Source organism: Marmota marmota, unplaced genomic scaffold (genome assembly GCF_001458135.2).
Source record: "Marmota marmota marmota unplaced genomic scaffold, marMar, whole genome shotgun sequence".
Taxonomy (NCBI): domain Eukaryota; kingdom Metazoa; phylum Chordata; class Mammalia; order Rodentia; family Sciuridae; genus Marmota; species Marmota marmota.
In genome coordinates, this window is record NW_026000139.1 from 2110199 (window position 1) to 2137874 (window position 27676).

General features: G+C 37.4%; 1 protein-coding gene across 2 annotated transcripts in view; it reads left to right on the top strand.

Annotated features, from left to right (window-relative positions):
* The first annotated feature begins 1487 nt into the window (after positions 1-1487).
* The window catches only part of Taok3 (TAO kinase 3), a 179769-nt gene continuing 153580 nt past the window's right edge, over positions 1488-27676 (top strand). The window contains exon 1 of one of the 2 annotated variants that reach the window (XM_048785725.1): positions 1488-3678. The gene's annotated coding sequence lies outside the window, so the exon portion shown is untranslated. The remainder of the gene's footprint in view (positions 3679-27676) is intronic. The other variant, XM_015505188.2, reaches the window with a different exon arrangement.

A 27676-nucleotide genomic window follows, 5' to 3' on the forward strand; every position in this document is an offset into this window, starting at 1 on the left:
AAAGAAAAAAGAACCTGAGACCCAGAGACNATATATATATATATATATATATATATATATATATATACACACACACACACTCACACACACACACACTCACACACAAAAAATATATATACACATATATATGTACATACACACATATATACACACACAAACTTCTTGGGATTCTTGGAAGTAATGAATGAAGTGATTTATGTAAAGTACCAAGCACGATGACAAACATATAGAAATTGCTTAATAAATGGTCACTGCTTCTTATTTTACTTACTTGAAACAATTATTCATTGCTATTTTTCCTCTACTTCCATTTCTAATGCTTTGCTGAACCCCATGGCTTATGATTCCAAAAAGAAAGATGAATAGATTCACACAAAGGTGAACCGAGACTCAGAGGGTAAATGACTTCCCAGAGTCACACAGACAATGGCCATCAAACACATGACCACTATGACCTAGGTCTTCTTTGGGTTTTTGTTGTTGATGTTGTTGGCATGCTGGAGGTCAAAAACCCAGGGCCGGCTGCCTGCTAAGCATGTGCTCTACCATAGAGCCACACCCCCAGCCCTATATCTGGTTTTCCAATGAAGCACAACTTCCACCCTTTGCTATCCAAGTAGGATCCAGTGAAGGCCTTAATAGGTGCTGTGGAAGGACGACTGTGACAGTTTCCCAGTCTCCTCTTGTTTTTTGTCCTTTCTATGTTCGCTTGTCTTATTCTCCCTAAAGTACAGCTCTGATTTTGTCATTCACTTGCTCAAAGTCTTTTATAATTTCTCATGGCTTACTGAATTCAGTACAAATCTATCAACCCGTTTTTTAGGTTCCTGTCACCCCAGTTTATTACACACACACACATATACTCATATATGCACATATACTAATATAGTCTTAGATATACTCACGCATGTGAGTGTATATGTACATGTATACATATGTATATGTGTGTATGTGCATATATTTGTGCATATATATATATTTATATATATATATATATATATTTATTTATTTATTTATTTATTTATTTATATATGCATGTTCTTTGCCACAACCAGAATGACCTGCGCGCCTTTGTTCCTGCCCTTTCTTTTGCCGGGACACCTTCTGTGCCTCATTCTTGAGGCCTGCCTCTAATGCCATTTTTTAGGATCCTCCTCTGATCATCCTCCTGATGCTTCTCCTTTAGATTACCTAAGTATTTGATCTGTACTTCTTCTCATTACGTTCTGTTCTCCTGATAGCACACTATAGGGTTTATACTTGTCTTAGCCTTCCCAGACATCCATCTTCTTGATGCTAAAAAGAGTGTCTTAACACACATTTAACAAGTGCCTTGCAAATGGTATCTTAATTGTTGAATTGTGTTAAATTTACATACTCAATTCAAAATAATATTCAATTATATTTATACAAATAATTATAAAACAAAGTTATTGCTGCCAGTGAACATAACAAGGATCATTCCTAAGGGAAGAATTCACTTCTGACCCTGACGGTTGGCAAATTGATGCCTGTGGTATTAAATATACGGAAACTTGTATGCTCTGTTTAAGCATCAGTGATATTCCCTAAAGTGCATTTTGACTCTAATATTTAGGATTTGTTATTTTATTTCCTTAGGTGATGGTTTTATTAGATGGGTCTTTGGAATTTTGCTTTCCTTCCTGTGGGTATTAGCAACAAATGAAGTAAGAATCTCTATCATTTGCAAGAGAGATAGTCGTTCACTTGAGTCTGTCTGGAAAAAGCTTAACACTCTGATCTTTCAAAGCAAAGCAAGTGCCCCACTTTGTAGTGGAAGCAGTTTGCAGTCACACTCAGATAAACTTACTGTTGTCTCCATCTTTCATATTGAATTCTTCTGCATAGCACTTGCCACCTTTTGACATACCAAAATACAGTTGTCTGTTTGTCTTAAATTCCTGTGGTGGAATTTAGGGTCCCTGAAGATAGAAATTTTTTGTTTCATTCATTGCTGTAGCCCTAACTCACAGAACAATTGACTAGCATGTAGTAGTCACTTAGTAAGTATTTGCATAACTAGCAGAGAAATTTGGCTTTGGGAATTCCTCCAATTTGTTAACTAAAACAGGTTTTGTTATTTTAAACATGAAGAAGTAAAGTTCAAGGCAGTTGACTTTACTGGCTAGGAAGAATAGAGTATATTTATATACTTTACTCAGGGTTTTACTTTTTTTTTTTTTTCCTGTTTATTCTTGTAGGAAAGATTGAACTAAGGGCCTAGCCCATGCTAACTAAGCAAGCATTCTACCACAGCTGCATCCCCAGCCCTTTTTATTTTATTTTGAGACAGGGTCTTGCAAAATGGCCCAGGCTGGCTTTGAATGTGTGGGTCTCCAGCCTCAGTATTCCAAAAAGCTGGGATTATATAGCCACCACACCCAGACTACATTCATTTTCCTTGAGCAGCCTTGAATTTGCTATATTATTATTTAATTGAATGCAAATAAAAAGTCATTGCTACCATCATACCATACGTTGAAGATGATTGTGTCTCAGTCTAGCTAAAAACCTAAGAAAACTATTCTTTGGAACAAAGTCTAATGGAAGCTTGCTGACATGGCCTTAGGCATTAAAGACTCATAAGACCAAAATAATAATAAGATTCGGTACAGGAGCATTATCCCTTTAAACATTTCACTTGTTTTTCTTAGATGCTGATTTTGACCCTGAAAATTGGTCAAATCAAGCTTCTGATGTTAATTTGGGGTTGTTATCAGTTTTCTGCATGTACTAGTAATTGGGTTTGAAATGTGTTTTAAGCCTGAATTAAAAGAACTTAGTCACTGGTGACTCATGGTGAGAAGTTTTTCCCTTTCTCTGCTGGAGCATATGCCATTGCCTCCAACATGCTTTTTTTGAAACATTGAAAACGTACAAATTCTTATTTTTATGTACTAGGTTCTGGAAAAGTTCTTTTTGGCTTAAAGCGGCAGCGTTCATTTCAATGCTTTTTAGTAGTAAGTGCTAATTACCATTGACTTTCCAAATTTCCATCCAAATTTCTTTAGTCTCTGCTTTTATGAAAGTGTTCTCATTATATACAAAGTCCTCAACCACCCACTACATGAATGACCACCACCAAGACTCAGTTTTGTTCATTATCATTTTCTAGTGTCTAGAACTGCGCTTTGGGCAAAGAAGGGAATAAGTATCTGAAGTCACATACATTCTTGATAATAGTGCACCTAGAAAAAAAAAATTAGGAAACCCTGTTAAAGTAGGATTTACTCCAGCCCTTGAATTGAGTAATCACCAATTCCTAACCAGCCTAGTTTGGGAAGCTCAAAGCTCTCAGCATTTCCAAGGTAGTTCTGTCTTTTCTGCTCCAAATGTTCCAAATATGGGTTGTGTCAACCTTCAAATCCCCTTTAGCGGATCACTTTTGGAAGCCTAGAGAGGCGCCGCCCATAGGCACTGCACCTGTGAGAGCCAATGGGCGGTGCGACAGGAAATGCTTCAGCTCACAGGGCTGATAGCAACGTGCGGCACCCTCATGCTCTTTTTATCTCCAGTTCCTTATTGTAGGAGGTTTCTGGAAGTTGCTTTTTTTTTTTTTTTTAATAAATAATAAATATATAAACTTAAGAGAGAACTGTAGATTTGAAAGTTAAGATGTGAATGGTTATTTGCCTTTTCTTCACTACCAAGGAATTGGTGAGTTGTCCTTTCATTTCTGTTCTTTTTCTTTCTAACATTGTATCCTGTGAAATGTTACTCTAGCACATTAGGCAGGGGAGCAGAGAGTGCATAAATGTAAACTAATTGGAACTTAAACCGATATTGTTATCAATAACAGTAACCCATTCTGATTTTATATGCTACTATATCGGTAAACACTGATAAAATATCATAGATTTTTACAGGTGATTTGTTTACCTTGAGCAAGTTTTTCTCTTTTAAAGGGACTAGGAGGAAAGTTCTGGAAAAGGTTTTCAGAAAATTCTTTCCAAAATGTTGAAATATAAAGCTGCATAAAGTGCTGTTGGCGTTAACTGTCTGACCAGGAAGTACTTTAAGTCTCACTTACAAAAAACTAAGTGTCTATAATAACTTCCTTTCTCGGGATGAAGGTGCTTAATAGCCTAGTGGTGTTCTCATAACTTGAGTGTAGTTCAATTTTATTTTTCCTGTGAGTAAGAGGCAGCTGTTTAAAGAAAGCCATCTCTGGGGCAGACTTAATGATTGCAATGGCTAAATAAAGAATTTTTACAGTTTTTAATGTGTTGGATTAGAAATAATAGAACATGCATTTGAGAAGACTGACTGTGAGTAAGCGTAGTTGGAATTTTTACTTTCAGTGTTTTATTGTGAATATGGTTTGTGTGTAAGCATTGTGAATAAACAGGAGTAAACTCCCTGTTGAATTTCATGTGAATATTTATGGCCTTAACCCAAAGTCCCATTAGGCACAATCAGTCTTGAAAGGCATTGGATTCATATCCTCTATTTTAATTAGTAGCCTGATATTCTACAAGTGTCAATTTTTTTAAAAAATCAGGCTTTTAAAATTTTTCCTTTCTCCTGGATAAGTAAGGTAAATGCTGAGTTGCCAATAAAATATCAAAATCTTAGCAGAAGACTCCTTTAAACAAAACAATTTTTAAATGTTAAAGGTTCATCTTTATTAGATGGATACAGTTTATGCTAATGAATGATATTATTACTTTAAAACATATTTCAAAATTAAGCCTCTCAAAATGGCCAACTATCCATCCTAGAGATCTTTAAAAATATTATAGTTAATATTTGTATTCTCTCACAGAAAAAAAGAAAACAGGAGAGAAAGCAAAGAAATTTCTTGACTATAATACCAAATTACATTCAAAAACAGACAAAAAGATCAGAGCATCTACTCATATTTACTTTGTTTTGTAATTTTTTATCATTTTAATACATAGGGTCAGTTACTAAAGTATAAAATATTGTATATGATTTAATGCACCAATAAAACATGTGGAAAGTGGGGGGAAGTATGAAAATAAAATAGCCATGAGGAGACCAACTTTGCTAGGCTCTTTGAACAAAGTTTAAATGAAATGTGTAAGCTAACGTAACCCTGATGTCCAGACTCCTGATATTTTACATACTGTATGTGTAAATTAGCTCTTAACATTATACATAGGATGAGTTTTTCATTCAGCCGTCATTACAGTGGCTGCTACTCATTGGGAGGGGGAGGAGCTGTCTAATACATAAAAAAGGAAATTTAACATTTCCAATAATCCTTGAAATGTGGAGCAGGTAGCATGTGCTTTTTCTCTCAAGATTTATGACTGTCAAAGACTGAACAGTACAAATTATGTCAATTTCAGTTTTCCTAGAGAGAGGGGCCTTTTGTGGTCATCTGAATGTTAGACTCCCAGGCCAGAGGATCCCAGTCATAGTTTGGGTGGGGGTGGGGCAGGGGCAGAGGAAGTGGGTGGTGCTTCACAGTGACAGATTATTGCAGATTATCTGGCTGCCTGCCAAAAATGCCACCAGTCAAGGGAAAAGTGGAAGTTACTAACTGCATCCTATTAATTTGTGCATGTTTATTTAACCAGTCCTAACAGTTTCCTGGTTGCATACGCTCCTGAGTGACTTGACATATGCTTAATCTTATATTCTCTAGTTTCCCGTGGTCATATTCCTTATCTCTGGTCTGCAAAGATCATACTGACCCTTTTGTGGAAGGCCACGTGTTAGCTGAAAAAAGAAGGGGGAGGGGAGGCAGAATTTAAAACCACAACTGCTTTATTGTTTATTTAAGAATGTTGCAGAACTAAGGTGTAAGGATGTCCCATCACATTCAGACTATTACAGAAAATACTCAAAAAAAAAAAAAAAAAAAAAAAAAAAATGATCCTCTCCTGTGAAGGAGTAAGTAGCTCTAGATTGTTCTGGTTCAGTTAGAAATTGATATTCTTACTGTTGCAACATAAAAGGAAGCTTTGTGGAGGAAATATGACATCTGTGCCCAGATGCATAAGGAGGGAATTACAGTGGAGAGTTATTTTTAGAAGTGTCTTATGAATATATTTTTTGTACTGAGAAGTGCCTTTAGAAGGTTAGTTTACTGGCAGGAGTTACACAAGTTGCTCAGGTCACTGAATAATCTAAGAAAATACTTTTAAAAGAATTGTCATGTCACCAACTAGCCTAGTTCATCTACTAATTTAAGTAGCAGCATTTTTTTATTTAGTTATTTTTTGGTACTAGCGATTGAACCAAGGGGCACTTAATCCCGGAGCTACATTCCTAGCCCTTTTTGTTTTTTATTTAGAGGCAAGGTCTCACAGAGTTGCTTAGGACCTCGCTAAATTATTGAGGCTGTCCTCCTGCCTCAGCCTCCCAGGTTGCAGGGATTACAGATGTGCACCACTGTACCTGACATTGTATTTTTTTTTAATATAACCAAACTGAGGATATGGAGATTCTGTGGATATCATCAAATAGTATACGTCATATAAATTGTTCCACTGAAAGAAGGGCCTGTACAACTCCCAATTCATAGTGAGGTCCCACCGCTCTTCCTGAAGAGAGTGCAGTGTTTTCAGCTGAAGGAGCCAGGCAGCCTACCATTTGTGTCACTGACAACACAGCTCTTGGATCTGGTGCCCCTCCCTAACCTTACACGGTGACAGCATGCCCAGCTTCCTTATATTTCCTACTTTTGGTTTTGATCACTTATATTTGGAGTTGGCACCATAACAACTTACAGGAGCAGGACAGATGAATGTGTCTGCCATCTGCTAGTTTATGACCTTGTACAGATCCTTTAATGTCCTTGAAACCTCAGTTTCTTCAACTATTAAGTGGACATTAACCACAGCGTCCACCTTACACAATTGCTGCAATGATTAAATGAAATAATGTGTGGAAAGCACAAAGTTGGTCACACGTGACAAAAGAGTGATAATGGTGATGTTCCCTGTTGTTCTTTTTGGCTATTCCAATCCTCTTCCGTGGCTCCACCAGGAAATGATCATGAGCAGAGAGATAATAACACATGAAACATGCACAGGCCATAGAATCAGTGTTATAATGACAGAAAAATTCAGCAAATACCGCAGGACCACATGAATGACATCCACTGAGTGAGCCACTCCTCTAACTATATTTTGTGCTGCCCATCCTAAGGGGGTGGCAGAAAAGGGGCCATTGGCTGTAGATTTAATAATGATTAGTCAAAATGGTTCCATGGTCCAACATATTTATCTTTAGCAACATTTTTCTCTTTCACTTAAGAGAATTTCCTCCCGGTTGGATAGAACTCAGGAAATCGAAGTGGCAAAGTGTTGATTTTCTTTTTAAATTCATTTTTCCTAGGGTATGTGCATGTTTGTGTATTCATTTTCTTCTGAGCAGACCACTATCAGAAAAAGTTAGGACTGTGTCTTAAGATCAGCTAAAAAAGACAAGTTTTTGTTCTTTGCCTTGGTGAAACCAGACCACAGAAAATATATATTTGAGCATAAAGAAGAATGTTTTTCTGTTTCTGCTCTGCATCCCTGAGGGTTCACTGTCCTGTGATGGGTCAGCTAACTTCATTCATGAATTGAAAACAATACAGCTAATTCTTACATAAGCAAATTTTTATGGAACGTGTTAGCAAAGCAGATGTAAAATTTGAGGGACACCTGCAATAAATTGAATAAACCAAACACTGAAACTGCCTCTATCCTACTTGAAAGATGTTTAGCCTTTGTGAACATATTTCTAGGGCTTGAAGTTTCTGGGTGTTAATCTGTAGCCTAACCCTTCTGCCCTGTGGCCTGCTCCTGAATTAGTCTGTCTTTTCCCCATTTCTGGTAGCCCCTAACTTTATATTCGCAACATTGCCACCTAGATACCCTGTGTGTTTGGGTCCCTGTCCTAAAGCTCCCTCAAGATCCTTCTTTACACCTCCTTCCAGTGGGCCATTCCCCTGTGCAGGGAGCTTCAGTGGCTGGCGGTTTTCCACTACATTACATCCACCTCCTTCTGTCTTACTGTCAACACCCTTCCTAATCTGTCCCCACACTGTTCATCCCGCTTCATTTCCTGTATACTTGGACCCATCCTTGCTGGTCTCTGAAGTCAGCCTCTCAAACATGGAGTCTCTCAAACTTGGAGTCTGTGCTTTTGGTGCTGCTATTTACTGGATCCAAAAAGCCCTCCTCCGGAGAACCTCTGCCTGCTCCTTTCCTTCAAGACCCTGTGACAAGTTCACTTTCTGTTTGAAGCCTTCCCTATTTCATCTCTTACTGTTTTTGCTGCAAACTCCCAGGGAATTTTTAAAAAATATTTTGTTGGTTGTCCATGGATCTTTATTTATTTATATGCAGTGCTGAGAATCGAACCCAGGGCCTCACACATGCTAGGCAGGTGCTCTAGCACAGAGCCCCAGCCCCTGCCCTGCAAACTCTCAGGTGATTTTTTATTGCACAAAGCAATGAACAAAAATGTGTGTGGCGTCGTATATTATTTGCTGTTATATCTTCACTCATGTAAAGATTTTGAATATAGGGCCTTATCTTACAGTTATAACTTTCACAGTTCCTATCATTGGTATCTACCATTTGAAGGGAAAGAAGACAAAGTAGATTTATTCCATCATGTCTACCGAAATCAAGTCAGTAATCCTGGTGATGCTGAAGGGATCCGGATATTTTTCCAAATGGGGCCAAGTTTAATATAAAGGAAAATGATTTTGTATTTGGTTATAGATTGATATGTTTGCTTTTCTCTATGAAAAACTATGTGTATGTATGCAAATAAGTACATATACACATACATATGGGTTTTTTTTTTCTTTCTTTTATGGTGCCTGGGCCTTGTACATGCTAAGCATGTGCTCCACCACTGAGCTGTACTCCCAACTTCTGTCTTTGAAGGGATACTGAAATTAATTGCAAAAGAACACTGCTTTCAAAAATTAAAATAAATAAATAAATAAAAATAAAGAAGAAAAGGAAAAAAAAAACACCCAATCTGCAGGAAAACTCTATTAGGGAAGATGAAATATAGCTTAAACATAGGAATGCTTGTTACTTAAGTTGGGTGTTTTTTGCCTCAGTTGTCAATTAGTCATCTATCTTTGAAATACATTCCTTTGTATTGATTGCAAAGAGCATTTAGGACACCCAAATAAACATAAAAACCTTAAAGTGCAAAATGGATAAGAACATAGAGACACTGTCTAGTTAATGCTTTGATTTGCATTAAAGTTTGGTTTTGGATGCAGCCAGTAATACCATGCTTCTTGTACATTTATTCAGTAAATAGTGACCATTTACTTGTGTCAGGCTGTGTACTAGTTCTGAATAAGACTGTCTTTTACTTAATTAATAAGCAGAAAATCAAACTATTTGGCTAGTGCAATGCTGTAAAGACCCATATGATTGATGCTAGAAAAACATACAGAAAGCGCACTTAATTGAGTTAACCTAATATAAAAATGCCTTTTTTAATAAATTCCTGGTTAGCCTTAAACATACCTTGTAAAATAAGACCAGCCATTAACTCCACAGTTTAGACCACAACAATAATAGTTGCTGATTATCGAGCAGTCAGTGATGCCAGGCGTTGCAATTTGTGCTTTATATGCTAAAATATCTCAGAAGGCATTGATGGCTTCTTCTATGTGTGGACACAGGTGTGCTTGCACACACACCCACACTCTAAGGGGATGTGCCCTGATGTTCAGAGAGGTTAGGTGTTTTCTCAAGGTCAGTAGCAGAATCTAGACTTGAACTCAGTCCTGACCTGTGTTCCTAACTATTGTACCGTGCTTCCTCTGTGTTTTTAAAATCCATCCATGTCGTAGCATGCTTCAGTACTTCACTCTTTTTACTGCAAAATAATATTCCATTGTATGGACAGACCACATTCTGTTCATCTCTTCACCAGTTGATGGATGTTAGAGTTCTTTCCACTTTTTGGCAATTTATGAATAATGCTGCAGTAAACATCCATTTACAAGTTTTTGTGTGAACGTGTTTTAATTCCCTTGGGTATAATTCAAATGAAAATGCCTTTAAATGGTTTCTTTTGAGTCATTTATTCAATATCTCTTCACATACATACACACACACAAACACACACACGCACGGATACTGTTTATTTAGCTGATTTATTTGCTAGGCCTTTTCCTCAGAAATAAAGTAGAGGCAGGCTTATGCTCAGATGCTGGCCAGGTAGTCCTTCATTCCAGATGAACAGCCTGAATTTAACTGCTACCTTGAAGGCACTGTGGAGAACAAATAATAAAGACTCCAACTGTTAGTCATATTCAGTTAATGAAATTAAGAAGTGAGCATGCCCTTTAAAATCAAGGCATGGGACATCAACACCATCAAGAAGTTGTCAAAGACTTTCTGTGTGTGAGGAGGGAAGCCATGACTTCTGTCACTTGGAAATGGAGTCTGAATGAGTCTCGAATGCCCGTCAGTTTTTCTGCAGATAGGGTGGGACATAATCAATGTATTTTTTAGCCCTGTTCAGACATTGTGAACAAGTGCAGAGTACTTAAGGACAGGGACAAATCAAAGGCCTTTGAATCACATACCAAGAGTTTGAACTTTGAACGGTAGATAGTGGGGAGCCATTTAAGATATTTGAATAGAAGAGACAGATGCCATCAGAGCCTTTGAAAGACTACTCCATGGACCGTTTGTAGACTGACTTAGAGGAAGAAAGAGATTGGGAACGAGAACTTGGACTGGTAATGAGTTTCCAGAACTAGGCCAGCCTCAGTGGAAAAAAGAAAAGCAGCTTGGGAGAGATTTATCGAGGGCATTAAGAGCTTGGGAGCTAAAAACGCAGGAGTGGATCAGATGAACCAGAGAAAGCAGCGTAGCGAGCTGAGCCCAGCACGGGCGTTTGCCATAGAGGGGAGAAGAGGAGGACCAGTAGCCAGCAGGTGGTTGGAAAGGAGCTCAGGAGCACCAAAGCAAGAAGCAAGAGCCTCGCAAGGAGGTGCTGCCTTGAGGTTACAGAAGGTAGGAGCCCAGGAGAATCCTCTTTGTATTTGGAGATGAGGCGGCTGGAGCTGGGGAGCTTGCTTCCCATGAGGGAGGCTGCCCCCTCCTTCCCTCAGCAGACCAGACCTTGAGCAGACTCAGGCCAGAAAGTAAGCATGGATAAGGAGAAAAGTAAAGATTTAAGAAAAACAATGGAAAGAGAAGGTCAAGGGATCAAGAATTAAGAGGCCAGTTGTTCTTGTTCTTTTGAGGTAGTTAACCTGAAAAGAAGAGGGAGGGATGATGGTAAGTATTGCAGGAATTTCAAGGTGAATGGAGAAAAGTTGAAGAAACTTATGTTGAAAGGCTTGCTTTAGAATTTACGGTATTACTGCTGCTTGGTTTTTTGGAGTTTTGTTTTGGTACCAAGGATTGAACCCAGGGGCGCTCAACCACTGAGCCACATCCCCAGCCCTTTTTTATTATTTATTTTGAGACAGGGTCTCAATAAGTTGCTTAGGACCTTGCTAAATTGCAGAGGCTGGCCTCAAACTTGGGATCCTCCTGTCTCAGCCTCCCAAGCCACCGGGATGACCCGTGTGAGCCACCACACTTGGCAGTATTATTGCTTTTTAGTAGTACTACAGATAGACTAGTGAGAATTAGAAAATACCTTGTATTACCTCAAGGATATATAGGAAGATTAATCTCCATCCTCCCATTCTCTATAAATATTTCATTCTTGGTGATGGATTGAACATATCTTTGCTCATTCTTTTAAATGCACCGGCTCCTAAAAGCAGTTACATGGTGTAATTATATGGACCACTAGTTAGGCCCATTGAGTCCAGGTTTCTTGTGATTATTCAAGGTGTGCATTTTGAGGGCTAATATTAGTGGGAAATCAAGTACAGTATTTTGTTTCAAAGTTAGTTCATAATCATCAGTTTAAGTATTTTTATACAAATGCTTTTCTCTTTCTAAAAGATGCCCCCAAATAATATTTTATATTTTCTGTAGAATATTAATTTATTAGTAATCTGTTCTATAGTGTAGCAGGCACTGTGATGACATCTGCAGAAGTAATGATGACTGTGTATCACTTTGAAATTATAAATTCCCTGTCTTCAGAAGTGATAAAAATCAGTTCTTTGTTAGTCCTGGAGCTGGGGGTTCCCAATAATAAGGCCTCGAAAATGCAGATGTGGAAGCAAAGATCTCCCTTCTTCCTCTTAACTCTTTTTTTTCCTCTCTGCAACCAAAGACAGGAAGTCCTAGCTCTTTTTTTGTGTGTGGAGGGAGCAGTACCAAGGATTGAACTCAGGGGCACTAGACCACTGAGCCACATCCCTAGTCCTATTTTGTATTTTATTTAGAGACAAGGTCTCACTGAGTTGCTTAGCACCTTGCTTTTGTTGAGGCTGGCTTTGAACTTGGGATCCTCCTGCCTCAGCCTCCTGAGCCACTGCAATTACAGGTATGTGCCACTGCACATTTTTTTTAAATACTTAAAAAAATTTAGTTGTAGATGAACACACAGTATCTTTATTTATTTTTATGTGGTACTGGGATTGAACCCAGTGCCTCACACATGTGAGGCAAGCACTGTACCACTGAGTTACAGCCTCAGCCCCTCTTATATCTTTTTTAAACAACTGTACAAGTAATGCATTCTTTTTGCAAAATTATCAACAGAAAACACATGTGAGCAATTGAAACATAAAAAATTATATTCTATTCCCAGATATACTTGACATGTAACTTTCCAGACTTTTTTTTTTAGATCAAGTATTTTTAAAAATAGTAATTAGTATGGGTTCTCTTGCATATATTATTTTATAAGTTGCTTTCTTTCATTTGAACAGAGTACCACCATTTCAACAAATATTCATCTTTCTACCTCAAAAGATACTTCTTCCAATTCATTTCAAGCCTGCAGTGTTGTGGATTTTTTTCACAGTCACTGTTCTTGCAAAGGGTTCTAAGAGCTCCTTGGTCATTCTCTCTATCTCCAATATAGACTCTAGGTTGCTCTCCAGTCACAAGAAGATTCTACAGCAGATAGACCATGACAATGTGGTTTCTAGGAACTTTTTTTTTTTTTTTAAACCAGGGCGAGTAAATGCCATTATTTCCCTGGGTGTGGTAACAAAGGCACTCACTGTATCTCCGTTTTTCTCCACCCTCCAGAAACACATTCCAGTTTCTATCAGTCCCATCCAGTAGCAAGGACTTGAAGGGATGCCTCCTTATCTCCCTGAGCACATGGCTCTCTGCTTAATCTTCATTTGTGCTCCAGACCAGCTCCAGCTACACTTCTCCTAGACTGTCACCAGCCTTCCTTCCTTCCTTCCTCTCCTATTCCAACCTATTCCGATTCTTCTGTTGTTAGTATTCAAATTTTGCACTCAAATCTCATGATTTGGAGCCCTTTAAGAATGTCACTCAGAGATGAGAAATGTTAGCGTATCCAAAGTAACCAATAACTGCAGACTTTTAGTTCATGGATATTTCTTGTCCATTATTCTAAGGGCTGTATTTCAGCCTCCTTAATCTAATCTACTTTAAGTTTTACGTTTCTAGCCTGATCTGACCCTCAAATATAGATTTTCATTCTCATATTCAGTCGAAGCTGCTTTCGAAAAATAGATATGGCTCAGTAAACTTTTGCTAAGTTTTAGTTAGTGACTAAGTGATTGCATATGCTAAGCTTATGAAATTTCCTAGTGATCCTTAACTAGCCAGCACCTTGGAAAAGCAGATTAAAGTTCTAATTATCCTTGACAAGGTGAAAGGATAGATGGGCATTAACAAAAGAAAAATCACTAAAATCATTCGATGAGTGATTTAATAAAGGACTAAAGAAATACACACACACACACACACACACACACACACACACACACATATATATAAACAGGCTACAAACTTTGACAAAGCATGACAAAAAGGGAAATAAATAGTACTAAGTATGGAAAACTAAAATATTATCATTTCTAAAGCCATTTAACAGAATTAGTATTCATTTACCATGATTTGTTTTGCAGTTAAGAGGATTCTTTGAGAGATTCCACTGTTTCAAATATGCATTGAGGGAGAGGCATGTGCAAATGGTAAAAACAGGATCCTAAGATCAAAAAGTTCGAATTGCACATATCCTTCGTTTTATTGAACATATAAAGTGACCCTGTCAATACTGCATTTCTTAGCTGACATTTCCAAAACTGTCAGAATATGCATAGGTATTTATGTGAACACTATTTCCTTTATGAGCCAGGTAAGATGGATAGATGTGTTAGAATGTGGTATCCAATTTACCCCTGTATTTTTTTTTGATAACTGAACAAATCAACCCTGTAATGGCCTCACTGGAATCTAGTGGATTCTGTTTACTATGACTCCTGCTTTCAATTTGTTTTAAAATAATAAGAGGTTGAATTTAAAAACATTTTTTTCCTTTGTCATAGATGGACACAATTCATATATTTTATTTATTTATTTTTATGTGGTGCTGAGGATCTAACCCAGAGCCTCACACATGCTAGACAAGCGCTCTACCACTGAGCTACAGCCCCAGCCCCTCGAAGTTTTGTATTTTGGTAAATCAGGAAAATAGACAGTACACAGGATAAAGAACAATTCATACATTAGGGGTTTTAGGAGAAAATGAGTGAAGTCAATCTAAGCAATAAAAATGAACAGGATTGAAATCAGAGCATTGTTGGTATTTAAATTTGTTAGGTTTATACTGGTTTGTGTTTGTTTGGGTTGTTTAGGATTTTGTTTATATTGTAGAGCTTGGAACAAATAAATTCTAGGGAATTTTTTTCACATGACAGTAGAGTATATTTTGAAATATTGTACATACATAGAATAAGTTAAGTATAACTTGTTCCAATTAGGATCTTTAGGGAATTTTTTTTTTTTTTTTTTAGAGAGAGAGGAGAGCGAGAGAGTTTTTTAATATTTATTTTTTAGTTTTCGGCGGACACAACATCTTTGTTTGTATGTGGTGTTGAGGATCCAACCTGGGCCACACGCATGCCAGGCGAGCGCGCTACCGCTTGAGCCACACCCCCAGCCCCTCTTTAGGAAATTTTTATAGGACTGAGTTTAAAAAACTTTTTCAAAAATCCCCTTCTCTAAATTGCTACCTTTAAGTATTTCCTTTAAGCTAATTAATGCTTTAATTTGGTGTCATTCTAGTTATTTTAGTGTGCAAAATGTTCCTACTACAGGTTCCTACATATATGAAATACTCAAGAAGTATTTTTTAATTGTTTTACTGGGCATTCTAATTCTTAGGTTTAATGTAAAGTGTCACATACGTGGATTGTGCTCAGACTCCTGATTTTCCATTCAATTTTTTTTTTTTTTTTTTTGCTTCTAATTAGTGAATTTACTGTACTGTGAAGTGCTACCTAGAATTTACCAGTAGATGTGCAAGGAACCACTATGTAATAATTAAAAAAAAAAAAAAACCTAAGAACTACTATTTAAACTTGATATGCACATTTCAGAAGACCTATTAATTCCTAACTAAGGTTTAGAATAGCTCATACCAGTGTACCATCACATAGTTTATATTGCATGTTTTACTTGTTGATAGCCCACAAGGCCATTTGTTCTAGTATTTGCTGAGGAAAGACTCTGGCATGCTTCTGTGCATGATAGGTGTCCAGCTTTATTACTTCAAATCTTGAGCTAAATGTACTACTTTATTACTTGTAAAATAAGGTCATTTCAACACGTCAAAGGAAATACCAACTTTACCAACCTTTATAAAACGATCAAATTCAAAGTTATTTCCTGTTACACTACTAAAACTGCTCCTGATCATATTTGCAGGGAGTGTCTGAGAACCAACGAGAACTTGGTCTGCAGCATTAGCAGGTGGTATCCTCGAGGTGCCCTTCTCACTGGGAGCACCTAGATTACCCTAATATCAAAGCTGCCTACTTTCTGAGATCAGGAAGCCACATGATCCCTTCCAACTCTGAAATCCTGTGATCTCGAGCTAATTTCAGATGAAAAAAACAAGTATTGGGCCAAAATAAAAGAGAAAATATGAAGCAAACAAATGAGAGATCATAGAAGGGTTTTGTTAGCAGGGTTTATTAAACTTCCTCAAAAAAAATTGTATTATAAACTATGAGTGTTAAAGGAAAGGTTTTGAAAAAAGACAAAAATGAAATCACCCCCACTTTCCCTAAGTGTGCTTAATTTGACCAGGTGTCCAGACTTTGATAGCACAGCAAGTCAACAGTGCTCAGCGAGGGTGACTTCCTCTGATTCTTTACTCCTGTTATATTGGATATAAGTATTTAAATTCATTAAAACATTTACTTTTTCAAATATGTTGAATTATTGCTATTAAAACAAAAGTCGGACACATTAACTAGCTGCAACATTTGGACATAATTTAGACTTATACAGAAACAATAGAACAAAATTTATAAGGCATTCTGGAAAATGTGAAATTTTGGTTTTTGTATTTGGTGATGTTAAAGAATTCTTGGTAAATTTTTGGATGTATTAATGGTGTACTTATGTTTTTAAAAAATCGTGGTGTGTGTGTGTGTGTGTGTTGCCTTGTAGGTGCTAAGGAAGCACTCTACCACTAAGCTCCCCCCAGCTCTAGTCTGTGTCTTTTAAACATACATGCTGAATATTTACAGATGAAAAACATACTTAGGATTTATTTCAAAACATGGGTGGTGTGGGAAATGGGTGGGTCGCGAGGCCATGGCTGGTAAAGGTGGGCATGAGGCAGTCCATCCTGCTTTTCCGTTTACTTTTCCTTATGTTTAACATTTTCCATAGTAAAAAGATCTCAAAAATAACATTTAATATCCATCTGTGAGGTTTACAAAAACTATTTAAATATCTCTGTTCCTTGTAAAATGAAGCAAAAAAAAATACCTACAAAAATGATTTTCTTTGCATAGAAGAATATGTTCTTTTCATAATCATTTTCTCTTTGTACTTCGTACTCCTGAATTTCTCTTTGCTGTTAGAAATTTGTCATGTGGAGCCAGGTATGGTGGTGCACACCTGTAACCCTAGCTACTCTGGAGGCTGGGGCTGGAGGATCACAAGTTCAAGGCCAGTTTGGACAAATTAGCAATACCCTGTCTCAAAATTTAAAAGGCTGGGGATGTGGCTCAGTGGTACAGTGCTTGCTTAGTATGTGTGAAGCCCTGGACTTAGTCCCCAGTACCAAGAAAAAATATTGTCACATGGTATGAAAAGAAAGCCAGGGGAATAAGGAGTCACTTTATTGAATCCAAAATTAATTGTTTTTTAATTTTTTTGGGGGGTGGGGATACTGGGTTTGGAACTCAGGGGCACTCAACCACTGAGCCACATCCCCAGCCCTGTTTTGTATTTTATTTAGACACAGGGTCTCACTGAGTTGCTTAGCATGTCACCTTTGCTGAGGCTGGCTTTGAACTTGCGATTCTCCTTCCTCAGCCTCCAGAGCTGCTGGGATTACAGGCGTGCACCACTGCACCTGGCTATTTTGTTTATTTTTATGTGGTGCCAACGATCATACCCAGTGCCTCACATGTGCTAAGGCAAGCACTCTGCCACTGAGCTACAGCCCCAGCCCCCAGAATTAATTATATTTAACTCCTTTGCTCTTCTTCCCACTCCAACCTGCTAGAGTTTATTTTTTTAGGGGAAGAAGAGGGGTAGCACTGCCAACCTATTACATTATAGAGTTACCATTCCACTGGTTCTACATGTTGTCATAACCATTGCATTTATAGAAATATACAGAATGTACGGAAAATATTTAGTTATTCTCTGTAGTTCAGGTTTTCAATTCATTCTCTCTGGAGGTCAATATTTTAATTACTGAAACTCCATGGTTTTTCTTGCTAAAATAGCCACTACATTTTTAGGGGAAATAAGTGCAATTCCTCAATATCATGAATAGTATGTGAAAGTGATAATTTTTGTAAAGCTCAAAATATTAATAAAGTTGACCACTACCTTGCCAGATTTCATGAACTCTGAAGAGCTGTTTATTTTTCAAGATTTAAAATTGTTTAAAACTGGGAAAAGAAGATCTGAAACTAAAAACTGTAAAGCGGTATGCTTGTATTGGAAGATTGCAAAAAAGAGCAACTAAAATGTTCAATAAAATGTTCTACTTCCCAGCCCTATGATATGATTCATTACGCAGACTTAAAGATAACCACGTTGCAAACCTTTTGGGCCAGGACTTAGGAAGACCTCACTTCCACTAATGCAGTGCACTTGGGGATGGAGTTTTCTGGTTAAGTTGAAGGTTATGAAAAGCAGACTTTTCCTGCCCCTCCAGGCTCTGCCTTTGTATCTCAGCTCCTCTCTCCTCCCCACTGTGCAGCCATTCACTGGCTTCAGAGCTCACTTTCTAAAAGACAAATGGGATCATCCTTCCCTGGCTTCAGAAACTCCAGTGTGGCTGCATGCTTCACTTGTGAGTCCAAATTGCCTTAGTGTCGCATCCACAGTCAGGCTTCTAGATTGATCCTCTAACACTTCAGTAGAGAGCTGTGGGCTCCAGCACGCCGGGCTCTTGGCTGGTCCCAGGGAGTGCTGTGCTTTTCCTAATCCCCTGTTGTGTCCAGCGCTCTGTTCTCTCTGCCTGGAATGGTTTTCCTCCTCTTCCGTCTCACATCTTCTAAGACCCAGCTGACCCCCATCATGGAGGCCTCTCCAGACCTGGCCAGTTGTGCCTTCCTCTGTTTCACAGACATTCTTCATCAAGTCACAACTTTTTCTATTATATTATAGCTATTTAGGGCTGTTTAGCACCTCTTCTGTTGATTGATTCAGTCAATCATTCATGCATTTATGAGGTGTTAACTGAATGTTCCAGGCACTCTGTGTGGTACTGTAGATAGAGTGGTAATTAAAATTGTTACCATCTTTGCCCTCTGTTAGTGAAAGACACATATTTTAAATAAACAATGGCAACAACCCTCCCCGAAAAAAAATAAGGCAAGCCAAAGTGCAACAGGTGTGTCCTGCAGTTCCAGTCACTCAGGAGGCTAAGGCAGGAAGACCACTGGAACCCAGGAGTTGGGGCCAGCACAGGCAACACAATGTGACCTATATAATCACCACTGTGACATTTGTGAAGGTAAGATCTCTAATCAGTACCCATCCTCTGTCTCCCCACCACTCCACTAATACAAAAAACAGTGCCTCACACCTGAGAGCAACTGAAAAAAATGGTTAAAGGAGTGAATGATAGCTGGGCATGGTGGCACATGCCACAATACTGGCTACGGGGACTGAGGCAAGGAGGGTTGCAAGTTCAAGGCCAGCCTGAACAATTAGCCAGACCCTTTCTCCAAATGAAAACTGGCAAAAGGCCTGGGGATGATGAATCTCAGTAGTAGAGCACCCCTGGGTTCAAACCACAGTACCCACACACAGAAAAAGGAGATGATAAGTATGTAGCCATATGTGAACTACATGTTTTTTTTTATATTAAACTTTTTAGTTTGAAATAATTGTAGATGATTCACACAGTTAATAAATAAAACAGAGAGATCCCATGTACCGATTACTTGATTTCCCCAACAATAACAGTGCAGTATCATAACCAGGATATTGATATTGCTACAATTTTCTGGTCTTGTTTGAGTTTCTTGTTTTATAGTCTGTGTGTGTGTGTGTGTGTGTAGGTCTATAAATTTTTCTCATGTGCATCTATACCACAGTCAGGATTAGGGCAGTTCTGTCACTAGACTGCGTCACCATACCTACTTCCTTCTCATCTCCCATCCCCCACCATCTGTCATTAACCCCCTGGCAATTGCTGATCAGTTCTCTATGTTCATAATTTTGTCATTTCAAAAATGTTATACAAATGGATAAATATAGTGTGAAACCTTTAGGAACTGACATTTTTTCACTCAGTAAAATTCTCTAGAGATTTATCCAAGTTGTTGTATGTAGCAATAGTTATACCATTTTATTGCTGAGTAGCATTTCATAGGATGGATGGATGATAATTTATTTACTCATTTATCCTCTGAAGGACATCTGGGTGTTTCCACCTTTTGATTATTGAGAACAAAGCTTCTATGAACATTTATGTGCAAGTTTTACTGGGAGCATAAATTTCCATTTCTCTGGGATACATGCCTAGGAATGCAATGGTTTGATCATGTGGAAATTGCATATTAAGTTCGATAAAAAACTGCCATACTGCACCATTTCACATGTAAAAGAAAGATGGAAGAAAGAACTAGTTTCTCATGGCCTCACTGGTATATGGTGTTGTCACTAATTTTTTTTTTTTTTTAATTTTAGCCATGCTGATAGGAATGCAGTAATATCTCATTGTAATTTATCTGTTTTTGTGGTCCTGGGGGTTGAACCCAGAGCACTCTATCACTGAGCTACATCCCTTCCCTTTTTCATTTCTTTATTTTGAGACAGGGTCTCACTAAGTTGCCCAGGTTGGCCTCCAACTTACAATCTTCCTGCCTCAGCCTCCCATGTGACTGCGTGTCACTGCACCCTGGTCCACTGTAGTCTTAATTTATTTTCCTAATGGTTATTGAAGTTGAACATCTTTTCATGTGCTTATTTTTCATTCGGATGTCCTCTTCAGTGAAATTTCTACATACATCTTTTTCTGATTTTCTAATTGGATTTTTTTTTTTTTGCTTTTATATAGTGTTGAGTTTTGAGAGTTCTTATTCTACATACTAACCCTTGATTAAATATGTCTTTTGTAAATATTTTCTCTGTCTGTAGCTGTCTTTTCATTGTTTCATGGGTGTTTTGCAGAACAAGGGTTTTAAATTTTTATTTGGTACAATTTACCCGTTTTTGTTTTTTTCTTTAATGAGCTCATAGTTTTGATGTTAAGTCTAAGAATTACCTGTTGCTAGATCCCAAAGATTTTTTCGTATTTTTGTTCTAAATACTTTATAATTGATGTTCATATATTTTAACTGTAATAATTTGGGGTTAATTTTTTATAGACATGAAGTTTCAATCAAGGTTTATATTTTTTGCTTATGAAGGTCCTATTGTGCTAGCAGCATTTGTTGAAAAGGTGTCCTTCCTCCATTAGGGACTCCTTTGTCAAAAATCAAGTGGGTGTATTTGTGTATATCTGATTCTGAGTTCTCATTCTGTTCAATTGGTCTATGTATCTGTCTTCACCAGCACCATACTGTCTTGATTACTAATGCTACATAGTAAGCCTTAGAATTGGTTCAAACAATCCCTGATATCTAGTCTTCATTTCAGAATTGTCCAGTTATTCTAGTTCTATTGTCTTTTCATTTAAATTTTAGAAAAAGCTTGCCTATGTATACAAACATCTTTACTAGGATTTGGATTGAAATTGCTTTAAAATAATTGATCAATTTGGGGAGAATTGGCAGCTTTTCTGTGTTGAGGCTTTTGATCTGTGAATGTGGTGTCTCTTCATTTGCTTAGGTTTATTTCTTTCGTCAACATTTTCTGATTATCAGCATGCATATTATGTATGTGTTTTGCTTTTGGTTTTTCTTGTGTTGCTACAGATTGAACCCAGGGCCTTGAGCTAGCTGCTAGGCAAGGACTCTACTGCTGAGCTATCCCAGCCCCTAGGTACATGTTTGTTAAGTTTATAACTAAGTGCTTAAATTTCTTTGGAGTGATCATAAATGGTATCATCCAAAATTTTCAGTTTTTGCATGCTTATTATTAGTATATAGAAATGATTTTTTATGAGTTTATCTCATATCCTGTGACCTTCTTCAACCCACCTATTAATTCTAGTGTTTTCAGACATCTTTAAGATTTTCTTTGTAGTAAATTGTTATATGCAAATAGGGACAGTTTCATTTATTGCTTCAAAATCTGCATGCTTTTTTTTCTTTTTAGTTTTTATTTATTTGGTTTTTGTTTTGTTTTGTTTTTTGCCTAATTGCCCTGGCTCAGACTTCCAATACAATGTTGAATACAAGTGTCAAGAGCAGACACCCTTATCTTGTTTCTGCTCATAGGTGGAAAGCATCCAAATTTTCACCATGGAATACAGTGAATCTGATATGATAATCCAATGTTATCATTTTTTGTAGCTGTTCTTTATCAAGTTGACGTCATTGTCTTGTGTTCTTTACTTGCTGAGAGTTTGTGTGTGGGTTTGGGTGTGGATGTTCTGCATCAGTTGAAGTGATCATATGAGTTTTCATCTTTAGTCTGTGGATGAGGTGGATTACATGAGTTGATTTTCAAATACCGAACCACTCTCACATACTTTAAATAAATTCCTCTCCTTTATGGTCTATAATTCTTTTGATAGAGTGTTGGATTAAATTTGCTGATATTTTGTTGAAGTTTTTTTGGGTTTGGGTTTTTTTGGGTTTATTTTTAGTTTTTTTGCAGTACGGAACTAGACCCAGGGCCTCACAATGCCAGGCAAGTGCTTCACCACTGAGCTACCCCCACCCCAGCTCAGTATTTGTTGAGGATTTTTATGTCTAAGTCCATGAGAGGTTATTAGTTTGTAATTTTCTTTCTTCCTTTTTTCTCTCTCTCTGTACTGTCTTTGTTTAGTTTGGGTTTCATGGTGATACTGACCTCATGAAATGAGTTGGAAAGAGTTCCCTCCTGTTATCTGAAGAAGATTGTGCAAATCTAATATAAATTCTTTGAATATTTGGTCAAATTTTCCAGAAAAGATTGTTGGGCTGGGATTTCTCTTTCAGGAGGCTTTTCATTACAAATGTAATTTGTTTCATGGTTATAGGATTATTCAAAGTATCTATTTTGTGTTGGTGGATTTTTTTTTTACATTAGTAGTTTCTAAGTTGTCATATGTGAGAACTAAATTATCAAATTTGTTAGTTGTTCTAGTAATCCCTTATTGTCCTTTTAATGGCTATAGGAGCCGTAATATCTCCTGTCTCGTTTCTGATATTAGTGATTTATTTATTCTATCTTATCGTAACTTTATTTTACTGTGACAAGAACTGTTAGCGTGAAATCTTTTGACTCTCCATTTCTTCCTACCCCTGGCAAACTTTGCTTCTTCAAGTTCAAATATTGTATTGCCTCTGCTTTTGATCATTTCAGATGCTTCATATAAGGGGAATTGCATAATATTTGACATTCGGTACCTGGCTTACTTCACTTAGTGTGATGTCCTCAAAGTTCACCCACCTTGTCACATACTCATGGATGCCTCCTGTTTTTTTTTTTTTTTTTTTCTTTTTCTGTTTTTCCTTTTTCAGTACTGAGGATGGAACCCTTTAACCCAGGGGCACTTTGTGTGAGTGTGTGTGTGTGTGTGTGCGCACATGTGTGTCCATGCATGTTCACATGTGTATTCATGTATACAATTTTTAAAAAATCTATTAATCTATTTTGGCACCCATAGAATTTTCACATCTTAGCTATTTTGAATGTTGCTGCAATAATCGTGGAATTGCTAGTATCTCTTCAAGATCCTGATTTTAGTTCTTTGGGGCAAATATCCAGAAGCAGGGGTTGGGGTTGTGGCTCCGTGATAGAGCACTCACCTAGCCCGTGTAAGGTGCTGGATTCAATCATCAGCACTACATAAAAATAAATAAATAAAGGTATTGTGTTAAAAAAAATCCAGAAGTGGATTGTTAAATCATATGATTAGTCTATTTTTAATTTATTGAGGACAATATGCATATTGTCTTTTTATTTTAGTCAAAAAGATTTATCAATTTTATTGTTTTTTCCCCACAGAGCAGTTTTTATCTATATTTTTTCCTTCTGTTTTCAATGTTATACATTTCTGCTTTTGTTGTATTATGTCCTTCCCACTGTTCACTTTGGCTTTTTTCCCATTGTTTTCTAGGTGGAAGCAGATTATTGAGACCTTTCTTAAGGTATTTATTTAGGGCTATACATTTTCCTTTTGGTGTAGCTTTAGTTGCATTCCACAAATTTTGATATGCTGCATTAGTCATTTTCATTCAGGTCCGTGTTTTTTTAATTTCCTTTGAGATTTTTTAATTCATGCATTATTTAGAAATGTGTTGATTTCTAAATATTTGTAGATTTCTGTCTTGTCTTTCTGTTATTTCCAGTTTGATTTCATTATGACTTAAAAACATATTCTTTATGATTTTTAGTTGGCTTACATTTGTTGAAGTTTGTTGTTTTCTGCCTGAGGTTTGGTTTATCTTGGTGAATGTTCCATGACAGTTGATAAGAGCCTGTGTTCTGCTATTGTTGGAAAGAGTGTTCTGTAAATGTCATATAGATCCTCTTGGTTGATGGTATTGTTTAATTAGTTTATCTTTGCTAACGTTTTGGTCTGGTGATTTTATTAGTTGCTGAGGGTGGGGTGTTAAATACCCCAAGTAGAAGTGTGCATTTCTCTATTCTTTTAACTCTATCAGTTTTTTAAATTAATTAATTTACTTATTCTAACTTGTTATATATGACAGCAGAATGCATTTTGATTCATAGTACACAAATGGAGCACAATTTTTCATGTCTCTGGTTGTACACAAAGTAGAGTTACACCATTCGTGTCTTCATACATGTACTTAGGGTAATGATGTCCATCTCATTCTACCATCTTTTCTACCCCCCAGGTCCCCTCCCTTCCCCTCTCTCCCCTCCAAAGTTCCTCCATTCCTCCCACATCTATCAGTTTTTGTTTTGTGTATTTTGAAGCTATTTTTGGATGCATGCATCTTTAAGATTACTATGTCTTAGTGACTGATCCTTCTGGGTAACATCTTTAATGTCCTGAGTAATTTTCTTTTCCCTGAATCCTACTCTATCTGATATTTATGTAACTACTCATGCTTTTTTAAGTTCAAGTTTGCATGATCTTCTTTCCATTCTTTTATTTTCATTCTCCTTATGATGTTACTTGTGAATTGAGTTCCTCACATTCTGCGTATTGCTTTTTGGCGCATTTTTATGCACTCGGCCAGCTCCTGTCTTTTATGGTAGCCTGGTTTAAAATCTTTTTTTTTTTAATATTTATTTTTTAGTTGTAGTTGGACACAGTACCTTTATTTATTTTTATATAGTGCTGAGGATCGAATCCAGGGCCTTGCACATGCTAGGCGAGTGGTCTACCGCTGAGCCACAACCCCAGCCCTGATTTAAACTCTTTATCAGCTCCAATATCTGATTCATTTCAGTAAGTTGGCATTCATTGAATGTCTTCACATTCAAGTTGTGGTTTTCCTAGTTCTGGATATGACAAGTGATTTTTAAATTTTTAAAAAGTATTCATCCTGAATATTGTGGATATTATTTTTTCAACTATTGATCCTCTGTCTTTTACTTAGCTAGTTGTCCTATTTTAGGTTTAATGTGTGACCCTCCGCTCCGTGGGTAGTAGGTTCAAGGGCAATTTAGTTTTTGAGTGTTCTTCTCAATGCTGTTTTAGTCTACTTTGTTGTTCTGGCTGTACCTGAGCTTCCCCTGGATCCCTGCTGGTGCCATCAATAAAGGCAGATGGCACTTCCCTGGTCCTCCTGGGCTTCCCATTGTCAATAGTAGAGGGGTGAATGGTGGTTCCCCTGGAGTTTCCATGCCAGCTCTTATAGTGCCAGGGAAAAGGGAATCACCTACCTGTACCACCATCTGCCACTGCTGCTGAAGAGCAAGTAGCCAAGGGGTCTGGGTGGCTCTCGCTGCTGGGTAGAGAGCAGGTAACCCTGGGCCTGGTTCACCTTCTGCTGAGGGGGAAAGACTGGGAGATGCCTGGTCTGAATTATATTTTGCCAGTGAGTGGATGGCCAGGAATCACCAGTTTGAGGTGGTTCCCTGTTACTGGTTTGAAGACTGGGAAACATTATACCTCCAGGCATAACTAGGGTGTGTGGCAGGGCGTGCCTGCCATCACCTGATGGGAGACAAGAATGGGGGTCCATCTGCCCAGGTTCCACGGGTTGCCTCTTCTGCAGCAGATAGCTCCTGCCGATGCCCCTGGAATATGGGTTTCCCTAAGACACTGCTGCGCTTCTCCTTCTGCATCCTTGATGAGAGAGAGCAGACTTTTTTAAAAAACCTGTTTTTTGTGTGCCAATTGGTGGTTCAGGGGTGCAGATCTTTCTCATGCTGAGTCTGGGATATAAAGGAGATAAAGTAAAACCCCTGGGAACTAGTCAAGGTGTCTACATCCTGAGGTTCCTGGCCAGGCTACTTCTTCTTTCTGCAGTTCAGAATCCTTCTGATTGTCTATTGAATTATTTCCAGGTTATTGTTATGTTTAGAGGGGAGGAATGGGGAATATAAGCCAGCTTGTTGTGGAACCAGAAACCTATAGAGATTTTTGAAGAAGAGGAATATTAATTAATTAACACTAAACAATACTGAAATAACTGAGGTTCTGATAGTGTATCTGCTGCTTCAGGATTTTGGGGGATCTGGGTCATCATTCTGTATCTTTTAATCAAAGTAACTTTATTAAAAGAAGTACATACAAAGGATATTTTAAGTATGAAACTTAGAAGGGTGTTTGTTAGGGTTTGTTGGCTTTCTTTTTTTTTTCCCACAAATAGCATAGAAAACAGTGAGTTTACAAAACACATTTTTCTTATCCAAAGATTTCTCCATAATTTCTCCAGTTTTTAGTATAACAAATCTGGAGTTCCTCCAGCCTCTCTGTTCTTTCTCTACAAGTTGAGGTACAGTAGCCTCGTCAGCATTGTGTGTCTCGTGGAAGTCCAAGGTGCTCCCTAGTCCTTCCCAACACGAGCCCCTCCACCCCAGGGTCAGTTTTCACATGCAGTGTAGAGTAGAGCAGGAGCTTTAGTTGAATTTGTGATGATCAGTTGTTGTAATCCATAAATTAGTAATATCCATTCATTTAGTATTTATCTTGGTTTTATAGAAGTAGAGCTCAATTTTTAAAAATCTTATTTTACATTTTCTGGTTATATGCATTAGTTCAGATGAGAATTTAGTGTACTTGGTGATTTCAAATGGTTAATTTAAATGAAGGAATCATTTCATACACCATTATGTAAGAGAGGATGCATGCAGTTCTGTTTTTAGAAAATTATATCATAAAGCTTTTGGGGATGACTAATTGACCTAATGGTAGCATCGTTTCTCTCTGTGAACTCTAAAGAAGGAATACACCAAAAAGGAAAAAAAAAATCTGTTTAGTCTTTATTTATTAATTTTTATCTAACTATAGCCTTATGGGAAAAAAGAAGTACAAAGTATGTGGGTGCTACTGAGGTGTTGGTTGGCCTGCAAATAGAGTATAAGGTTTTATGTAGTGACACCTTAAAAAAAAGTGGCTAATTTTTTTTATTTATTCATTTAAAATCTATTGATTGATTGATTGATTTTGTGAGGGTCTCACTAAGTTGTATAGGGCTATGCTAAGTTGCTGAGGCTGGCCTCAAACTTGTGATCCTCCTTAGCCTCTTTTGTTGCTAGAATTAATGCACCACCATGCCTGGCTGTGACTTTTAATTTTTTAAGTTAAAAAAAAAAAAAAAAAGATCCTACAGGGCAGGTTTATTGCTGAAAAATGGGACAGGGGGAATGACTGAAGAGTATCTGAGAAAAGATAAATTGTTAAAACCAAAGTATGAGAAAATAAAGTATCATATAGTGGAACATGAAGGCCGCATAGGGGTGAGGGTGGATAGCAAGAAGAAAATCCATAAAGAAAGATTATCTGTGGTTTTTAAGAAGTAAGAAATTAGTATTACTACTAATTATAAATACTAGAAATTCTTCCTAATTTTTTAGATTTCATAGAT